The 18325-nt window shown below is 45.5% G+C and overlaps 1 long non-coding RNA gene across 1 annotated transcript in view; it reads left to right on the top strand.

Annotated features, from left to right (window-relative positions):
* LOC116216707 (uncharacterized) overlaps positions 1 to 18325 on the top strand; it is a 146235-nt gene that overhangs the window by 75115 nt on the left and 52795 nt on the right. Inside the window, exon 5 of the long non-coding RNA XR_014883838.1 lies at positions 10944 to 11048. This is a non-coding gene — a long non-coding RNA (uncharacterized LOC116216707). The remainder of the gene's footprint in view (positions 1 to 10943; positions 11049 to 18325) is intronic.

Here is an 18325-nt window from a genome sequence, read left to right as displayed (position 1 = left end):
TATCCCCAAAATTGTATATTCTTTTAAAAATCATATTTAGAAATGTGAGTTCAGTTGGAAAGTTCTTCATTAGGGAAAAAAAAAAAAAAGAGTATTTTACAAGGGGATGGATAAGGCTCTAAAGAATGGAAGCTGGAAGAATTCCCACTGGGAGATAAAGGCTGTGTTTTGTTATGATTACATCTCCCAATCGCAGTTCCCAGGCTAAGTCGGGAGACTTCTTCTAGAAGCCAGTGGGACTTCCCATATGTGTAAGCTCTCCTCATCCAAATATTATGGTGTGTTACCGTAGCGGCCAACCGAGATCGGAGTTCTGTATGCCAGGCATGTTCCACATATGCAGGAGGCAATCCGTGCCTCAGAGAGCAGATGGAGAGGAATGACTTATTGTGGTCTGTTTCGTAGAGAAGGCACAGAGGATTGCTTCTCTTCAAACAGATTTATCCTGGCAGGGTTTCCTGGTGGGGTGCCCCAGGAAGGGCCTAGAACTGCTGCAGTGCCATGGCTAAACCATCCAGATTGAGGGTGAATCATAGCATCATAGCATCACCAAGGTTGGAAAAGACCTCTGAGATCATCCAGTCCAACCATCTACCTACCACCACTATTTCCCCACCAAACCACGTCCCTCAGTACGACATCTAAATAGTTCTCAAACACTTCCAGGTTGGTTAGGTTTAGGGTGCAGCTAACCTAACCCATCTCCTTGAGCAGCCCATTCCAGCACCTTACCACTCTTATGGAGAAGCAATTTTTCCTAACATCCAACTTGAATCTCCCCTGGAGCAACCTGAGGCCACTCCCTCTAGTCCTATTGCTAATATGTCCTTTACATCACGAGGTCTGGATTGTTTTCCCCTGCTCTTATAATGTAGCTTTGTTAAGGGCTCCATTATTACATGGAAGTGAAATACAAGTGTATTGGTGGAAGCTGGGCTCTTGGTTTGAAATGGCTTCCCAGTTGGCCAAGGCCAGGGGCAGTGGAAAACTTCTGGCTTCCAGACTGCAAGCTGGAGCTGCACAGTTCACTGCCTCTTTCTTTTATAGATCAGGATTCTGTAAGAAGGACATAAGGTGGGTGTAAGTGACATTTCTGCCAAAACTCAAGGCCCCTTTAGCCACTGGGAGCAGTATAATGGGGCCTATAATAAAAGAGAATTAAGTCCTTATTTAGAGAGATGCATTGAAATTGCTGATATGCTGCCAATGTGTTGCAAGCTTCAGGAAATCGCATTTGTTCCATGTGGCCAAAACCCACAGAGAAGCTCCATGAAGCACTTAATTTTTTAGTATGGCTGTAAATAATGCGGTGGAGAATTAATACAGAAGTCCTATGAACAACTTCAAGGCAGGCTGCTGACGGCGTTTCTTCCTTTGCGGCCGTTGGTGCCGAGCTTCAGGACATGGATCTGTGATTGTCCTCAAGAGGATTGCACCTGCTGATCTGAAGAGGGTGTGAAGCAGCTGAGAAGCTTCTAGGGGACAGCCTGGGGCGCTGAAAACATCTGCAGAGGCACCTCTGTTATCAGGTATGGCGAGCTGATATCAGATCACGGTTCACGTGCTGCAGCTTGCAGCAGCACAGCGGCCTATTTGTAGATCTTGGGACAGCAGGCCAAGAAGAAGTGCAGGAGTTACTCCTCTGCTTATCTATTTTCCTGGAGAGGAAAACGGTCTGAAGATTCCTGAGCTGGAGAAAAGCAAGTGCTCTGAGCTTTTCAGTCTGGTGAACTGAAATGATGGGACTGGAGTGACTCGAGGACCACCTGCATGAGAGGTTTTGCCTGTGGCCATGAGAGCTGGTAACTGCAGTGGGGATGGGCAAGTTGACAAGCCCTTCTCGGGTCGGATATTAGGAAAGATTTAGTCTCTGAAAGAGTGGTAATGCAGTGGCACAGCTGCCCAGCAGTGGTGGGATCACCTTCCCTGGAGGTGTTCCAGAGCCATGGAGATGTGGCACTGAGGGACGTGGGCAGTGGGCATGGTGGGGTGGGCTGGGGTTGGGCTTGGGGATCTTCGAGGCCTTCTCCAACCTGAATGATTCGATCATTCTGCAGCAGAGTGGCTGGGATTCGTGTGGCAGACCAGAAGGTGGCACTGCGGATACTGCGTTGGAGAGGTCCCAGTGCTCCCGGCCAGAGGGGAACGTGGGGAAGTGCTGCAGTAACGGGACTCTGGGTAAACCAGGCTACGTGGATGGATTCTGAGAGCTTAAAGCAAGAAGCGTGAATGGGCAAAGCAGGAGTTTGGATAATGTGAGGATACAGGGAACGTCCTGATGTTTAATCTTCCACTTGAAACATTGTCAGTGTATTAGCTGCAGAATCAAGCTGTGCAAAATGTTGAAATGTGCAAATTTATTCCAAACTGCCAAAGCAAAAGAGCTTGGCAGGAGGTTAGAGGGCAAGCGTTGAAGAGGGGTTCTTGGCTTTGGCAGGGCATAACGGAAGACTTGGTCATGTTGAGCTGGAAATGGACAAGCCTTTGCTGCTCAGCCTCCTGCAGCTCACTTGGCTGTGCTGGGCTGGGCCAACTGCTCCTGCCTCTTGCACTTCCTTCTGTCAGCAAATGCTCAGCTTTTTGTCAATGAGTGGCCAGTAGCAAGGGACAAACTGATAGACTGCTAAGAGATCAGGCTGATGTCGGAAGGAGGGAGCAGGTGAGCAACTTTCTGTCTGCATTCTATTAATACCGATCCTAGCTGTGCGTTGTGCGCCTGGCTTCTTTACCCTGAGACTCCATGTATATTTTGAAGAGGATTTTGTGCTCAGCTCAGAGGCAACCCTTCTAAAGACAGTTGGATTGGAAATGACTCTGTAGGGCAGTGGGCGATTCATCATCCCAATGACTTATCCCTCCCCCAGAGTTTCTCTGAAGTTTCCTGTCAGAGCTCATGCGCCCTGAGGAAAAGTGCTTTTTCTTTCTTCATACCTTCACTCCTCAGTAGCTACTTGTGCTGCTGTCCTGGGGTCTCGGAGAAAATGGAGCTGTGCTTGCTTTTGGCTCTGCTTAGCTCCACTCTGCCATGTGCCTGCATGGGGATGCTTAGGGCTTGCAGCCTGATTGGGACAGCTGGATAAAGTAGAGCAGGTTTTCATTCTGCCACCCTGCCACGGATGGTAGCTGCCAGCTCAAGCACAGTAATAAGGTGTCAGGGAAGACCTAATCGCACTCTCCAGCTCCCTGAAAGGAGGTGGTAGCAAGGTGAGGGTCAGTCTCTGCTTCCAGGTAACAGTGATAGGATGAGAGGTGATGGTCTTGAGTTGTGTCAGGGGAGGTTCAGGTTGGACATGAGGAAACATTTATTTTCTGAGTGGTGCTGCAGTGGCACAGCTGTGCGGGAGTGGTGGGGTCACCATCCCTGGGGGTGTTCAGTGGAGATGTGGCACTGAGGGATGTGGGCAGTGGGCATGGTGGGGTGGACTGGGATTGAGCTTGGGGATCTCAGAGGTCTTTTCCAACCTGAATGATTCTATAATTCAGTGGGGAGAATAGACGTGCAGTCTAGAAGCGGAAGATACATGAAAACTGGGCAATCAAGGGCACGAAGATAAATGTGACCTGGTGACATCGGCCCTCCATTGTGGAAGAGTGCTGTGATGCAAAGGGGAAATAATCCAGGCTCTTTTCTCCATGTGAAGAATGGGTGGCTTCAGTGTGACCAGGCATAGGTGATGTCACACTACGGACTGGCAGGGAAGGATTTTTTAAATTGTGGGGGGTGAGGATTGCACTTGCAGGTTACAGCAAACCCGTTCCTACAGAAAGGCAGATGTGAGTCAGCTGCCCTGCAGGGCCAGGCCCCATCTCTCCCCTCTCAGTCCCAGTGAGGACCGGGGCAGGGAAGGCCCCGCGCGGCTCCGAAGGGCCCGTGTTTCCTGTCTCCTCACTTCTGGCAGGTTTTGTCTGCAGACACTGGCTTCAGTACCCCGTAATTACATTTTCACATTTTTTAATATAGTAACACACGGCTGGGCTTGTGGTAGAGAGCCAAGCGATGTCTTTGGGCCATGAGGACTATAAATAACCCAAGGGATCATTTTATTTGGTTATGGAAGGAAGAAGCGCCTTCTTCAGAAGTTACTGTACAAACACAGCTTTGGAGCAAATAAAGAAGGATTCTTGTTTTCTATGCATTAGGGAGATACCCATGGATTCAGCAAAACTGCCTGAAAGCCAAAAATGCTTTGAACTATGTTTCTCTACAGAGGGCCTTCACATACTGTCAAGCTGTCCAAATTATAGCTTTGTTTTCATCTTACTTGTGGCAATTATTGTACTTTTGTTAAAAATACCATTTTGTGTCAATTCTAAGCTCTCAGTAGCGAGGACTGTCTTAAAATAAAGGCACGTACAGTGCCAGGCTCAGTAGGCATCGTCTGTGCTGGAGGCCTTGAGGCACAAACCTACAGCAAATGACTGCTTTGTGTCACAAGGTACAACTTTTCAGGCCTGGATCTTGGCATTAGAAGTCTTGAAATCCATGGTTCCTCCTTTCCCTCTGTGCTGTGCACTGTGGCTCACTGGTGGGAGCAGTATCATCTTGTGCTCTGCTCTAAAGCAATCTCTCATGCTTGCTTTCCAGCACATATCTCCCCTCTGCATGGCACCCTGCTTCCCAAATCTGGGATCGACAGGAACGTGTATTGTGTAGCTTTAGCTCTGCTTTGGAGGAAAGTTCCTGTGAGCTGGTACGCGGGCTGAGCACTGGATCTGCCAGGAGCACTGGGTGGAACCTTTTCCAACATGAAGGAAGATGTTTGGAGGCATTACAGAAGGTATATTGGGCACCTGCAGAGGGTATAAACCAGAGAGAGCTTTCAGTTTGCCATGGATCAAGGTGCCTGGTAAGCCTACATGTTTGTTAGCATTTATGATATCTCCAGATATAATGGGGACTTTCTCACTCCCATTTTGTGGATACAAAATGCAAGCAAAGTGTACTCTGAACCTAATAATAAAGCAGGTGAAGAGCGTTTACTGCAGAATGCACAGAGAGGCTGTGGATGCCCCGTCCATCCCTGGAGGTGTTCAAGACCAGGTTGGATGGGGCCCTGGGCAGCTTGGGCTGCTATGAAATGTGGAGGTTGGTGGCCCTGCCTGTGGTGGGGATTTGGAGATTGATGATCCCTGAGGTCCCTTCCAACCCAGGCCATTCTGTGATTCTGTGACTTTCTCATTTCCTTTTGGAGAATGCTTTCTCATGCACGTGATCCAACTCTTTGCAGGGCTAGAGCTTTCTTTCATAGCATGTGTGCAAACCGCTGCTTTTCCGGAGGGAAGGCGTTGGTCACACCATGGCATCGCTACAAAGAGCCAACAGTTGCATGATTGAACTCAATTAATGGTGCTGCCAGCTCATTCCTAACATTTCTCTAGATAGACAGCAGTGCACTGAATCTGATGATGTTTCTGTCTTGACGTGGCACATTGACAGCAGCGGTGTCCATCGCAAGGAACAACAACAGATGAAGCAGAGGGGTGCTCTGTCGTGATGGGGCAGCTCCTGGAAAAAGCTCCCATTGTTTCCATGGCCATATCGAGGGAGGCCTACACAAGGCCCTCTTGATTAGACAAACTGGCAGCAGAACAGCAAGTTCTTGTTAACCATACATGCCAAAAGGCCCTAACACAAACAATCCCCATTATAAATTAGGCCTTTTACAAACAATATTTCAAGAAACTACTTGTCCGTTTTCCATGCCATTATGCATTTTTAGGATGATTACATGTTTCTGCTGGATAATGGCCTTTTGCCAAGGGCAAAATGGAGTTTCAATAGGACTCATTATGAAGTGAAAAGTTTTCCTATTCCTACCCCCTGGAAGGAAAAAGCCACTCGCAGATAAAGCTTGTGATATAATTACGTTGCGTTAGATAACCAGTGACATTACTTCCCAAATGATAAGTACTTGTTTTTTATCCTTTCTTAATCTCACAGGCCCCTTGTAGCCTTTTAATAGGAAGTGGTGGCAGCTGTGAAGGCCACTTGATCACTGGGGTCTGAGCAGAGCACAGTGCTGCCCTGCTGATAAAAGTCCTGCTATCAGGATCACTATTAGGGGAGAAAGTGCTGTCTGCAAGGGCAGACCCTGCCAGGCAACTTTTCAGCACGCTGCTAAATAATTAGGTTCCATGACAAACCATTCCCTCCTCCCTGTTTGCTATAAAGAGCTACAGCCTCTTGAATTAAGATGTGCTGTTCCCATTGGTGAAGGAATGTGAAATGCAGGGCTTTCAAACCCGGGATGTCAGGGTTTGATCCTGCCCGGGGCTGAAGAGCACAGTGGGGTTCAAACCCTGGGCTCCTGTTGCTGTGCACAGGAGTTCAGCAGTGCTTGCCGTCACAGAGGAGTTACACAGCAGCTTTGTGACCAGGATCCTGGCAAAGGCAGGGTTTTCCTCGGGAACTGAAAGAAAAAGGGAAGCTTGCAGTTAAAGCCCTGAGCTGAGCTCAGTTCCCAGCCTTCTTTCAGTCTCCTCGGATCTGATCGGTTGCTCACTGCCCTCTGTTTCCCATTTGAAAAATATGGCTAGAAATGATTCTTTCCTTTTGTCTCTTAAGATTATAGGAGCTTAAAATAAAAAACTCTGCCTCTATACAGAGTAACCAGATCAACAGGCTTTCCCCATCTTCGTTAAGCTGTTGAGATGTTACTGTACCAGAAATCTATTTCTCTGATATATGGCTCATGTGACCAGCGTTGTTTATAAAGATGCCCGTCACTCTCCATTACATGCTTCCCCCATTGTTATTGCAGGAATTCCATCAGAAGGGCAAAAAATAACTCACTGACTGTGAGAACAAAGGCCCTGATTCATGACAATTCATTTTGAGATGGCAAAAGCAATTTATTATACCCATGTAGAAGTTACGGTCAAGTTACTGATTCCAGGATTTTATTGCTATTATTTGGAAGATGAGCCATTTACACTTTTATGGTCTGAGGCCTGAAGATACTTTAGGAACGCTAATTAGAGCTTTTTGCACTCCTCGAAGGGAGGAAGATTTTATTGTGCAGGATTAGCTCACGCTCGCTAGAAGCAGGGTAGGGGATTAAGTTGCTTGCCTGGGTAACAGTGAAAAGTCTGCTGTAACAGCTAAGGAATTTGGGGACTCCCTGTTGGCTCTGTTGCCTGGTTCACCCCTCTTAGCTTGTTGAAGGAGCCCCAGTTATCATCACAGCTCTAGGCTCCCTTGGAAGAGCAGGGGAAATGGAGAGGTGAGAGGGGCGGCTGGGGAAAGCAGCTCCTGCCATCGCTGAGGGTGGGCATGGGAGACTGAGAGAGACATGGCAGAGTGAGAAAGGAAGGAGCAGCCCCGGGATTCAGGCACTGAGATGCGTTCCTATGCTGCCACAGTGGTCCTGTGTGAGGTGAGAGGCATTCACCCACCTCTCAGCTGGAAGACCTAAAGGCAGTGTGTTCTACTGGGTGTTCACTTGAGCTCTATCTGAGTGTGCTTCAAACTGTGTCCGTGAAAAATGCTGTAAAATTCAAAGCCCTTTGAAATATCCTGCCATGGAACGCTGTTGACCTGCGGTGATGCTGTCCTCTCCATTTCCTTCTCAAGAGGTGAATAAGTCTATGTGCCCACACCACAGGGGAGACAGGGACACAAAAAGCTCATGTGGAATTAGGGAGTTGGGTCAGAGGAAAGGAAGAGAATGATAGTCTGAAAGGTGAGCACGCTTATGTGTATTCAGGAAAATAGTGGAGATAAAAACATAAACAAGTATAAAGATACATGCAGACGTCTTGGATTACAAAGGACAATTCTCTTGTCCTATGGGTAAGGACAGCACAAGTTCTGGGGCACTGAGCTGGCTGTCCCACTGGGCTGCTGTAAACAGGGACAGATGCACTCAGGTGTTGCTACCTCTTGTTGGCAGATTGAAGCACTGAGTGCAAGCAGTGGCACACAAGGTTGGCAGATCACGTTTTCACAAAGCCCCTGTGAAAGCAAACACATGTTAATGTGTTAAACACATTAGTCATCAGGCGTTTAATTACCTCTTTTCACCTAGGACTCAGATGACCTCTAATAAACAATATCTGTGTTCAGAAGAATGGGCACGAATTGAAACAAGCACTGAGAAGCTCTGATGGCAAGTGACTTCTTCCCTAAGGTCATGCAGGAAGTCTGCAGCAGCAACCTGCTCTGCCATAAACCCAAACCATTCTTTCCTGCTAGGAACGCACTTCAGCCCGAGTGAAGCTTGTGTACCAGGCTGCAGTCAGGAGGACAAGTGAAAAGGAGGAAATCCTTTTGGAGTCCTGGGGAATCCGTTGCCTGCCCTTGAGATGATGGGAGGACTCCTTGTCTTCGGTGAACTTGGTGTGGGGCCAGGGTGAGGCTGTCCTGCAGAGCTTGTGGGGAAACAGCAGGCCAGAAGAAGGGTGGCTGGAAAATTTACTGAGATAGTGGGAAAGAAGGAAAGAGGGAAAGTTGCACTGCTGGGGTGGAAATCAGCTCTCCCTGTTGTGACAGCTGTCCCGTGGTCATTGCAGCCACACACTTCTCACCCAGGCTGTTGACTGAGGCTCTGTCCTGCCCCACCAAACAGTGAACCACGTAGAAACTCTGACCCAGAACTAGTGTGGGGGACCCTTGCACTATGGAAAGAAAGAAGAGGGTCCATACGAACACTCCAGGTGTGTAGATCATAGAATCATAGAATATTCCATGTTGGAAGGGACCCATAAGGATCAACGAGTCCAACTCCTGGGATATTACACTGAAACTGAAAAGACTGTGGCGTTCTGAGCTGGACGGTAGAAGGAAAAAAGGATATTATTAGAAAAATAAGTTTTGCTGGAGAGAGGGCAAGAAAAACTCAATAGGAAACAGATTGCTTGAAGGCATTTGAATTCTCTGCCCATTTTTGGTGGCAAAATTACCTAAAGGATGTTGACAAACCAGGAAGAGCTTAGGAAACTGAATAAAGAACAAGGCCTGATAACCAGCAAGATCCCCTCAGACCCTGCATGCCTCAGAACGGGCATTCCAGTGAAAATCACCACATTTCCAAACTGCTGGTTTTAGTGTTAATCTTCTGGTGCTGTTTTTAAACAAGGTCTGCAGCAGCTTATGTAGCCAGCTGAGCAGATGATGTGAATAAAAGAAATGAGCCACAGATCAAAAAAGTCGACATGGCTGGGCTTTTAATTTTACCTCTTCGTCTTTTCCCCAGATGTGGTTGTGGGAAGGTATCAGCCAAGAAATTGCAGGTGGCATGGTTATCTTGCTATTTACTGTGCGATGCTGCTGCTACCAGCTATTCAATAATAGGAAATGACTAATGATGTGGTGGAAATTATGAACCAGGATTAATAAAACTTGAAAAGGAACAGTCTGGTCTGTTTGATCCTCTGAAGAGGAAGTCTGTCTGTGTACAAGTCTTTTCCCTGAGGTGATGTTCTTATTAGTCTGATCTGAGTAGGGAGCAGAAGGAATGGAGCTTGGAAGTGGCTTAAAAAGAAGACGGTAAAAGAGGACATGAAGTATTGTTGAAAAACATCCCTGGGTGAGACAAGCTCCTTTCTAATGCTGCCTTGCAGGAGGGTGCTGGTAAGTCAGAGGAAGGCAGGCCAAGTCTGTATGTCACTTGCAAGTGAAAAGGAATTTCTTGGAGAGTTGCATTTGACTTGGGTCAGATTCTGCTGCTCCTTCTCCTGCCAAATCCTCCTTGGGTTGTTTTGCTTGGTGAAGGACTAGAGTGCTTGGCTGCTTGCAGTGCTGCTCAGCCTCGTGAACAGGAGGTGCCAGCTTCTGAGTGCCGCAGCAGTGACACCAGAGTAATGCCTGGGTGGATAGCTGGAGGCAGACTGCATCCACAGAGCTGGAAAAACAGAAAAGTGTGCTTAAAGTTCAGGCTCAAGAAAGGGCCTTTACCCTAACCCTATCCCCAGCATCTAAAATCTTCAAGGCTGGCAGGGCAACGTAGGGCTGTACAACAGCAGAGCTGTGCAGGTTGTACCGCTGGTGATATAACAGAGCTCTTGCACGGATGGTGGGGACGTTGGCCTTCTCTTAGCTCCTTCCATTTCCCTGAAAGGAAGCATGAGGTTTCTTTCTGTTGTCCCTGTGGACTGGGACAACATTATCTGTTTGCTACGTTCTTTGATGTAACACATTCCCATGGCTGCGTTGGTGAGGCTCTGCTGATCTCCTGCACTCTACCTGAGGCAGGTCAGGGTTGTAGCACTTGGTCTTTTCCCATAGAACCATAGTTGATTCAACAGGGTGTTGAGTAATGATGTCCACTGGTTTGTAATATCTGATAATGTGTGAAGGAAATGTCCTTTGGGTCCTCCTGAAACAGTGCTGTGTGTTTGGTTCAGGTTGCAGAGATCTAAGTTCACTGTGATCCTTTCGAGTCCCATGTTTCTACTAAAAATGGTGTCAGAATTTGGCAATCTTGAATCTTCTTTTTTTTTTTTTCTTTAGTTGTTCTTTTATGTGCTTTGCCGATGTTGGAACCTGTTTGGTGAGGGAAACATTGTCAGATGGCCTCTAGCTTGGTATATGAAATTGTGGGCAAAGTCTGCACCTCTCACTTAAACCTGCTGAGCTCAGGGTTGTGTTGGATTGAACTGGAGAGAGGGGCTCCCCTCTCCTCAGCACTAGGCAGGAGAGGAATTAGGATGGAGGATGTGACTGCTTGCCTCACGGGGAACTCCTGTTTTTGCATGGAGTTGAAGCATTGCCCTCTGTTCTGGTATGGGGCGCGATTCCTGCTCCCCTTTTTCCCAAGGTTTGTGTGGTGTATGAAACGAGCTGCAGGCTTCTATCTGTCACTAAAGTGGTTCATTGCTTTCTGATACTTTCTGTGGCGAATTCATCAGGTTCATTAAATTAGTGTGAATCAGCTGGATTCACTCTGATCTCATTTATAGCAGCTAAAATTCTGACTTCAGTTTCATGTGGATCATCTCTCTAGACAGAATGGTTGTTGCCTGGTGCTTCTGAAGGAATTAACATCTGATTGAACTCCGTGCATGCAGAGAAGACAGTGCTCCCATCAAATATTGGTGTTGCATCTCAGGTAAATGGATGAGCCATCACTAATAGCAGCATGTGAGTTGGGGCCCAGGGGAAGCATAATTCCCTGGCTGTTTTTTGAGAAGTCTCCTCTGCCATTTCTTCTGTTGTCTCCTAGTTTTTTCCCCTATGCCAACATTCTTTTTCTCCCTCCTCCCCTGATTTCCTCTGACTTTTTCAAATAATTTCTAATTCAAAGTGAAACTCAGCTATGCAACTTTATAAATATAAATTGTAAGGGGCTGACCCTCTCCTTACCTCTGAGCTAGTATTTTTAAAAGCCCTATTGTTTCCCACTGCTTTAGAAGGTTAAAAGTCCAATCTCATTACAAATGCAGTGCATATGTTGTTGTTTAGTATTCTATTGGTGCATTACTTAAAACTACACAGCCAGTCGTATCTCCTATGGCTCATGTCTCACGTCATCGTGCGAGCGGATTGCAGCCACTGGTCTTTTATTTAAGAGCATTGGTCCCTACTTTGTGATATCTGAGGATCTTCCTTCTGTCGTTTTGGTATCATAAAGCATTTTCACTCTACGCTTGGGCAATACAAAGAAACATTCAGAGCTTGAAATCTCATAATCAGCTTTGATCATGCTGCTTTTGGGAAAGTAAGGACAGATGACTTTGTCTTGGTGGAATGTTCCTCTTTGCGAATGCTTTTGAAGTATTTTTTTCCCTCTTGTTTTAAACCAACCCACTTTCTCTTGCTGTTGTCTTATTCATAAGCTATGCACCAAGTTGTTCCTTTCCTCATTGTGCCTGAAGGATTTTTTTGTATCTGCTAGAGTGAACAGAAACCCATCAAATAATTGGATCAGATTGAATTTTTAGTCTCACAAACGTTTTTCTTATTGATGGAGTCACCAAGGTTGAAAGACCTCCAAGATCATCCAGTCCAACCGTCTATCTACCACCAATGTTTGGCTACTAAGCTGCATCCCTTAGTACAGCATCTAAATACTTAGTGAACACCTCCAGGGATGACGACTCAATCACCTCCCTGGACAGCCCATTCCAGTACCTGACCACTCTTTTGGAGAAGAAATTTTCCCAAATATCATATTATTCTTAATGTTCAGTTCTTCGTTATCAGAAAACAGCTTCTGTTCAGAATGGATCTGGTCCTGTCATGCCAATTCTATTTAGGCAAGCACATTTGAAATGCACTGGAGGAGGTTCAGGTTGGATATTAGGAAGCTTTTATATTCAGAAAGAGTGCTGATCGTTGGCACAGCTGCCCAGCAGTGGTGGGGGTCACCATCCCTGAGGTGTTCAAGAAGCATGGAGATGTGGCACTGAGGGATGTGGGCTGTGGGCATGCTGGGCTGGGCTGGGGTTGGGGATCTTGGAGGTCTTTTCCCACCTGAAAGATTCTGTAAGTCTACTATAAATGGTCCCCCAGATGAAAGTAAATGATCAGTCTTTGATTGTGTGGGACTAGTTGCTGCTTAGTGTAGTCTGTAAAGAATGGATACGACGTCCTGACACCATCAGTATTGATATTTGGCTACAGGAGGTCAAGCCCGAGTGTATTTCTATGTTGAGTAGCTCTTATCTCAAAAAGTAATGATAAAAGTGATGTGTCTTTCATTTGATAACAATAGCATCTTTACTACTTCATCTACAAAAGCTCAGTGGTGATTCTCTCTGTACACTTTCCATAGAATAGAAATATTTGCAGAGCAGTGTCCATACTTTGCAGAAACAGATGCTCAAGCTATTTGTTTTTCTTCTTTTTGCTCTGAGCTAGATGAATATAATGTTCTCTTGTGTTGTAAAAGGTTGTTTTTGTATCTCACAGTCACGTTTTGGTATCAGCAAATATTTTAGATGTGAGTTAAGAGAGGTACCCCACTGACAGGAGAAGGCTGGCTGGACTTGTAGCATCACATCGTAAATTCCCTCTTCTGCTATGAAAATGCAATAAAATACATGGCACGGCAGATTTACAATGACAGTGCTGTTGCTGTGTTAAAGCAACTATTTCATCTTTGTTTTAAAACACAGTTTTTACTGTACTACACACAATGAGTACCTCCTCCAAGAAACAATGCCTACAAGCTTCAGATTAATATGAATGTGATCTCATAATGACTCTTCGTCAGCTTGTTACACCGTTATCTCCCTGCTGCTAGTAAATTCTAGGAGTTAAATTTTATATGCAAATGTTTCATTTCAACCATCTTTATATTCAGCTTATCACAAGCCTGGTAGTGCCCCCACCCAGTTACATCAGCCCTGGAAAAACTGAATTCAAGATGTCTTTTATAGTCTTACTGCAGCATTATATTTGCAAGCCTGACCACACACATCTAGCGAGCTTCCCAGCTAGCCACAGCCTGGTCTTGTTGGGTGGTGCAGGTGGGCAGGGTCGTGCCTGAATGAGGAGCTTTATGAACACAGATTGGCTGTGTAGGACAGTGGTAGCATGGGACAGGGTGCCTTCTGTCTCTAGATAGATGGCTGAGCATCTGCAGGTGCCTTGTCCAGGTGTATCAGTGCTTACCTTCTCACTTCCATTTTTGCTGTTGGGTTCTGTCTTGCAATGGGAAAGCTGAAATGGCAACTTTTAATATTAATCCAACTTTTAATCCAACTTTATGGCCCCTTTCCTTTCCCACTGTTAGATTGTTGTAGAGGTGTCAGAGTTTGTCTAAGGGTGCAGCAGATCCTGATTCAGCAAAGCATTTAGTGTATGTCTGTGGCAGTCCTGCGACCATTTGTAGAATCACTAGAGTTGGAAAAGACCACTAAAATCATCGAGTCCAGCCATCAACCCCTCACCACCATCATCCTGCAAACTGCAGCTGCTTGTTTCTGGAGGAGTAAAGGAAAGAAGAGAGGTACTCGTGATTCCACCTATGTCATATTCAGCAAATAAATCCCTGACACTGGAGGACCTTTGCTAGGGATCTGTAGATAGATACTGCCATGCTACATATTGACATATTGGTAGGTTTTCTTCTGCTTGTTGTTTCGTGTGTGTGTGTGTGTAAGTAGAACAGCATGACTTACAATGGGAGATTTAATGGGGAATTAATTCTACATGCAATTAAGCAGTTGTTATTAATAGCACCAGTACATAGGTGAGAATTTCAAGGCTTAAAATGGAAGCAGGAGGGTTTAGTTATGGTGCTGTTGGTGTTTCCATGCATATGGAGTGTGAATATATTTTATTCAAGTCACAGTGGATCAAAAAGATCTGCTGAATTTTTTATAGCGTGCTCACTGGGTGTATATACAAGCTAACCTCCTTACATTTTTTTGTCTCATAGGATGTTCAAACACTTTCTTTAAAGAACCTCTTCCACTGATTACTGGAGACATATCCCATGATTTTTATGATTGGCTTTACTTTCTTGATTTGTACTTGTGTTAATGGTTCGGTATGATGGCAATGATTAATAAATTTTAGGTGCATGTCTCCATGTTTCCCAAAGACACAGGGACACCTGACATGGCCTGCAGTAATGGAAAGTGTATGCGTTTCAGAATTGCATCAAAGTAGCTGTGAAAATGTGCATTTCATTATTTACAAAACATTTTTTCATATCATTTTGACGTAAAACAAATTTTGTATTTTCATTTCTTCTGTGGTTGCAGCACAGTGCAGTGTCATGAAACACATCTGCTCCAGAACTGTCAGAACTGGGGCACTTCTAACGCAGGGGGGGCTGAAATCTCATGCATGTGATAAATGTTTGCTTTTTGCATCGCAAGTCACATAAGCCAAAGGCACTGATAACCAGGAGCACTGGGCCAGGACTAAGTATATGGAAATATTGCAATGATACCTGCTTCTAAATCTTGGGTGTTTTTTTTCTAATCCTTAAGAGGCCATTGGGAAGTTGTAGCTATAGCACCGTGTCTGCAGGTTAGCAGAATCCTGGCTCTCAGTGTGAAGCCATCAGAGCAAGCCATAGAAGAACATCAATGAAAATCAGAGTCGGAATGGTTTCCACTGTTGCTCCAAGTCAGCAGGAAGGTTTGGCCAACCAGTGGTTTAGGATTAACGCGTGCATCAACTCACGTGGACAATTCCAGTCAAGCCAGGAGCTGTCTTTTCTACGGTCGCAAGGAAACAATGCAAGTCACCTGGCATTTTTTCCCAAATTGCAGAGTTTCCTTTCTTCTGGAGAACTTCACATTTGCAAAGCAGCACGTTTACAGTGGATTCCCACATTGGAAGCAGTGACATCAGTGATTCCTCTTGCAACTTCCCATCGGCACCCCAGGGACAGGGCTGGTCTTCCTCTGGTCGCACGCACTGAGATCTGAGGACAGCAGGTGCTGTAATACATTCAGTGCTGCTGCTCTTGCTGGGCATTAAAGGCAGCAAACATTGCAGGTGTTACCACAGTGCTCAGCCAATGCCAGCACCTGATCGCTCTTTACTTTTCAGTGATCATTAACATCTTGTTGGCCAGTGGCAGCAGAAAGCAGTGACTGCATACCCTTTCCTGCACGCTCAGTGCTTATGAGCCTATTCCAGGTGATTTGGGGATATGGATTATCTGAGGTTTTATTCCTAAGGGGGTGAGCTGTTGGCAGTAGCCTTTTGGGTGAGTCAAGCTAAATATGTTTTCTGCTGTTTTTAAGCTTGCTCAGATGTTCCTCTCAAGATACGCAGTGACACACTTTGCATGGTTCCTGGAAATTGAAGCTGCTTTCACAATGCTTTCAGGCTTGTTTAGGGCTTAACAGACAACATATTGAAGCTGTTTGATTTAACACACAGTGATTTAACAAGCTGTTAACTGGTTAAGGAAAATTTCCCATTTAGCTTCTTGCTGTTTTTTTTAGGTGTTGCTCAACCAGTTTACCTGTTAGATTTTTGAGGTGGCCAGTAGTCAGTTCTCTGATCATTCAGTTGTGGCTTGGCTATATATTAAGATGAGATGAATGAGAATATGCCACTCACAAACTCAAACTGTAGGAAACAGCTTGTGTTCCCCTGCAAGGACTAGAACTCTCACAGATCTATGACTGTTTTATGACTTTCCCAAGGAGACACCTCTCACCAGAGAGACATTAAAGGTTCGTTGCAAAGATGGTTGGAACCGATCCCACTGAGGTTGTCTGGGTGGAAAGTATGTGTGTGAGTTTATGCATCCTCACACCCCTGTGTTTCTCTTCCATGCAGCCAGGAAGCAGATTCATCCTCCCACCACGTATATTCATCAGGTGTTTTATGACTTCAGGTCCTACAAAAGGAAACATCCAACTTAGCTTGATGGAAGATTTACCCAAGTAATGGTGTCATTAATAGCACCCACGATAAAAGTGGAGCATCGCCCACTGTGATTGTATGGAGCATTGCATGATAGCTGGGATGTCCGTAAAATGGGCACAAAATTGACTGCAGCTGCACAATAGGTGATTAAACTAGTTTTCTCATGCTGTAACCGAGTTAGCCCTCTTTAATACTCATTTAAGAATTCTTTCTCTTTTATAGGACTGTAATATGCATGAGCCCATTCCTTTCCACCCTTCCTATTGCTCTACAGCAACGTCCTGTTTAATACCCTACTTTCATTTCTTATTACTTCTTGCAGTCGATCTCCTCTCTTCATCCTGTGTCCTGGGAAGCTTAGCCAAAACCACACCAAAGTTGTTATACTGGTCCCATAGCACAAGTAGGTTTCCCAGGGAACGACTGGCACAGAGCAGATTTCCGTTGTTCCATTTCTGTCTTCGTACCTCAGAACCTGCCTGTGTGGGGCCACATGGGATGAGATGATGTCATTTCTTCAGTCTCCCCAGGTTCTTTTGTGGAATAAGGGGACATTCTTACCCAGCTTCCATGAATGTCGTCTGTAATCTATGTAAAACCTGGGAAATCTAAGAGATGAGGATTTCTTGCATACGTGCTTGGGTCTGGTAACCATTTCAAGAACTCTTCCTGCTGGAGGGGAGAAATAGCTAGGTTTACCTTTGATGAAAAGCTATGTAATTCAGTCTAAGTCCACCTGGCTGAGCTGTCTGGCATCTGGGAGTTCCTAAAATGTGAGCAGCATCCCAAACTTCACGTAAGCAATGGTTGTAAGCAAAAGTTTACAAAGAAATGAAATGCAGCTGTATCACCATTGCCAATGTACACCATTCAAAGCTCATGAATTTGTCACCCCAAGAACAAAACCAGAGCACTTTGGGCTCTGCTCCTACTGGTTAGCGTGTAGAGTCCCAAGGAATGGCTGTGCTTCTCTAAGCTGATCAGCAAAATACAAGGCAGAGAATTTCAGTGTGTAGTGGAATTGCTCCTGATAGGGCTCAAAGCTTGTGTTTTGGCCTGTCTACAAGAGGAAATGATGACTTAAATAATTCTGTGATATAGAACTTACTGTATCCCAAAGCAAATCATTCCAGTGGTTAACCGTTCACACTGCTAAAAATGCACCTTTTGCTTTTTAGCCCTTGGAATCAATCTTTTAGGGTTTTCTCCATAACTGCGAGGTTTTAAGACCTGTTTTAATTTATAATGAGACTGGAATTCTGACATAATAGCAAGCTGATGGGACATGGGGCTAGGAAGAAAGCATCAAATAATACAAGGCCAGCAATAGAAAGGATAGATCTGGAAGGAGTGCTGAATTACCCACTCTTCCAGTAAGAGAGGGCCATGGCGGAGTGGTATTGTTTTTACCAGCGGATGACTAAAGGCAGTTTTCTGGAAAACAAATGCACCCTGATCAAAGAGACTCCTGTCCAGTGAAACGAAACAGATTGAAAATATATTTATCCATTTAAATATTGCTAAGCTCCTCTCGGTCCCTGCTGAGCAGACGACGCCTATCCCATCCACCTCTAATCTGAGCAGCTCGCTGTGTCTACCAGACCTATTTGCAGCGAGGCTCTTTCAGGAGACAGAGCCCTGCCCTGGGAGGCTGCACGTCTCCGAGGGCTCTTGGAAGGGGAGCAGAATTCCACGTCTGCCTCGGTCCACCCACGCAAACAGGAAGGGGACCGTGCCAGATGATAAGTCCAACTTACCATCCAGGGTAACCAGATGCCAGAGAGGATTGTTTTCATTTCCACGGGATTTCTAATTAAGGGACATGCTTTAACTGTGTTTTCAATGGCTGAACATCCAAATGACAGTTTGATATGAGCAATTTGTCTGGCCGGCTAGATAAATTCATAGCAAAGCTAAAGGATTTTCCGTTAGAAATGGGTGCACATCCTTCACTGTGAATCGGATCAAACATTCCTATAACTAAAGAATCCCCTTTATGTAACAGCTTATTCTAACCTTCATTTGCAGTTTTAATGATCAAAG

Source organism: Meleagris gallopavo, chromosome 5 (genome assembly GCF_905368555.1).
Source record: "Meleagris gallopavo chromosome 5, MGAL_WU_HG_1.1, whole genome shotgun sequence".
NCBI classification, from domain to species: Eukaryota; Metazoa; Chordata; class Aves; order Galliformes; family Phasianidae; genus Meleagris; species Meleagris gallopavo.
Note: the sequence above shows the minus strand (reverse complement) of the source record. Positions and strands in the feature narration are given on the sequence as shown.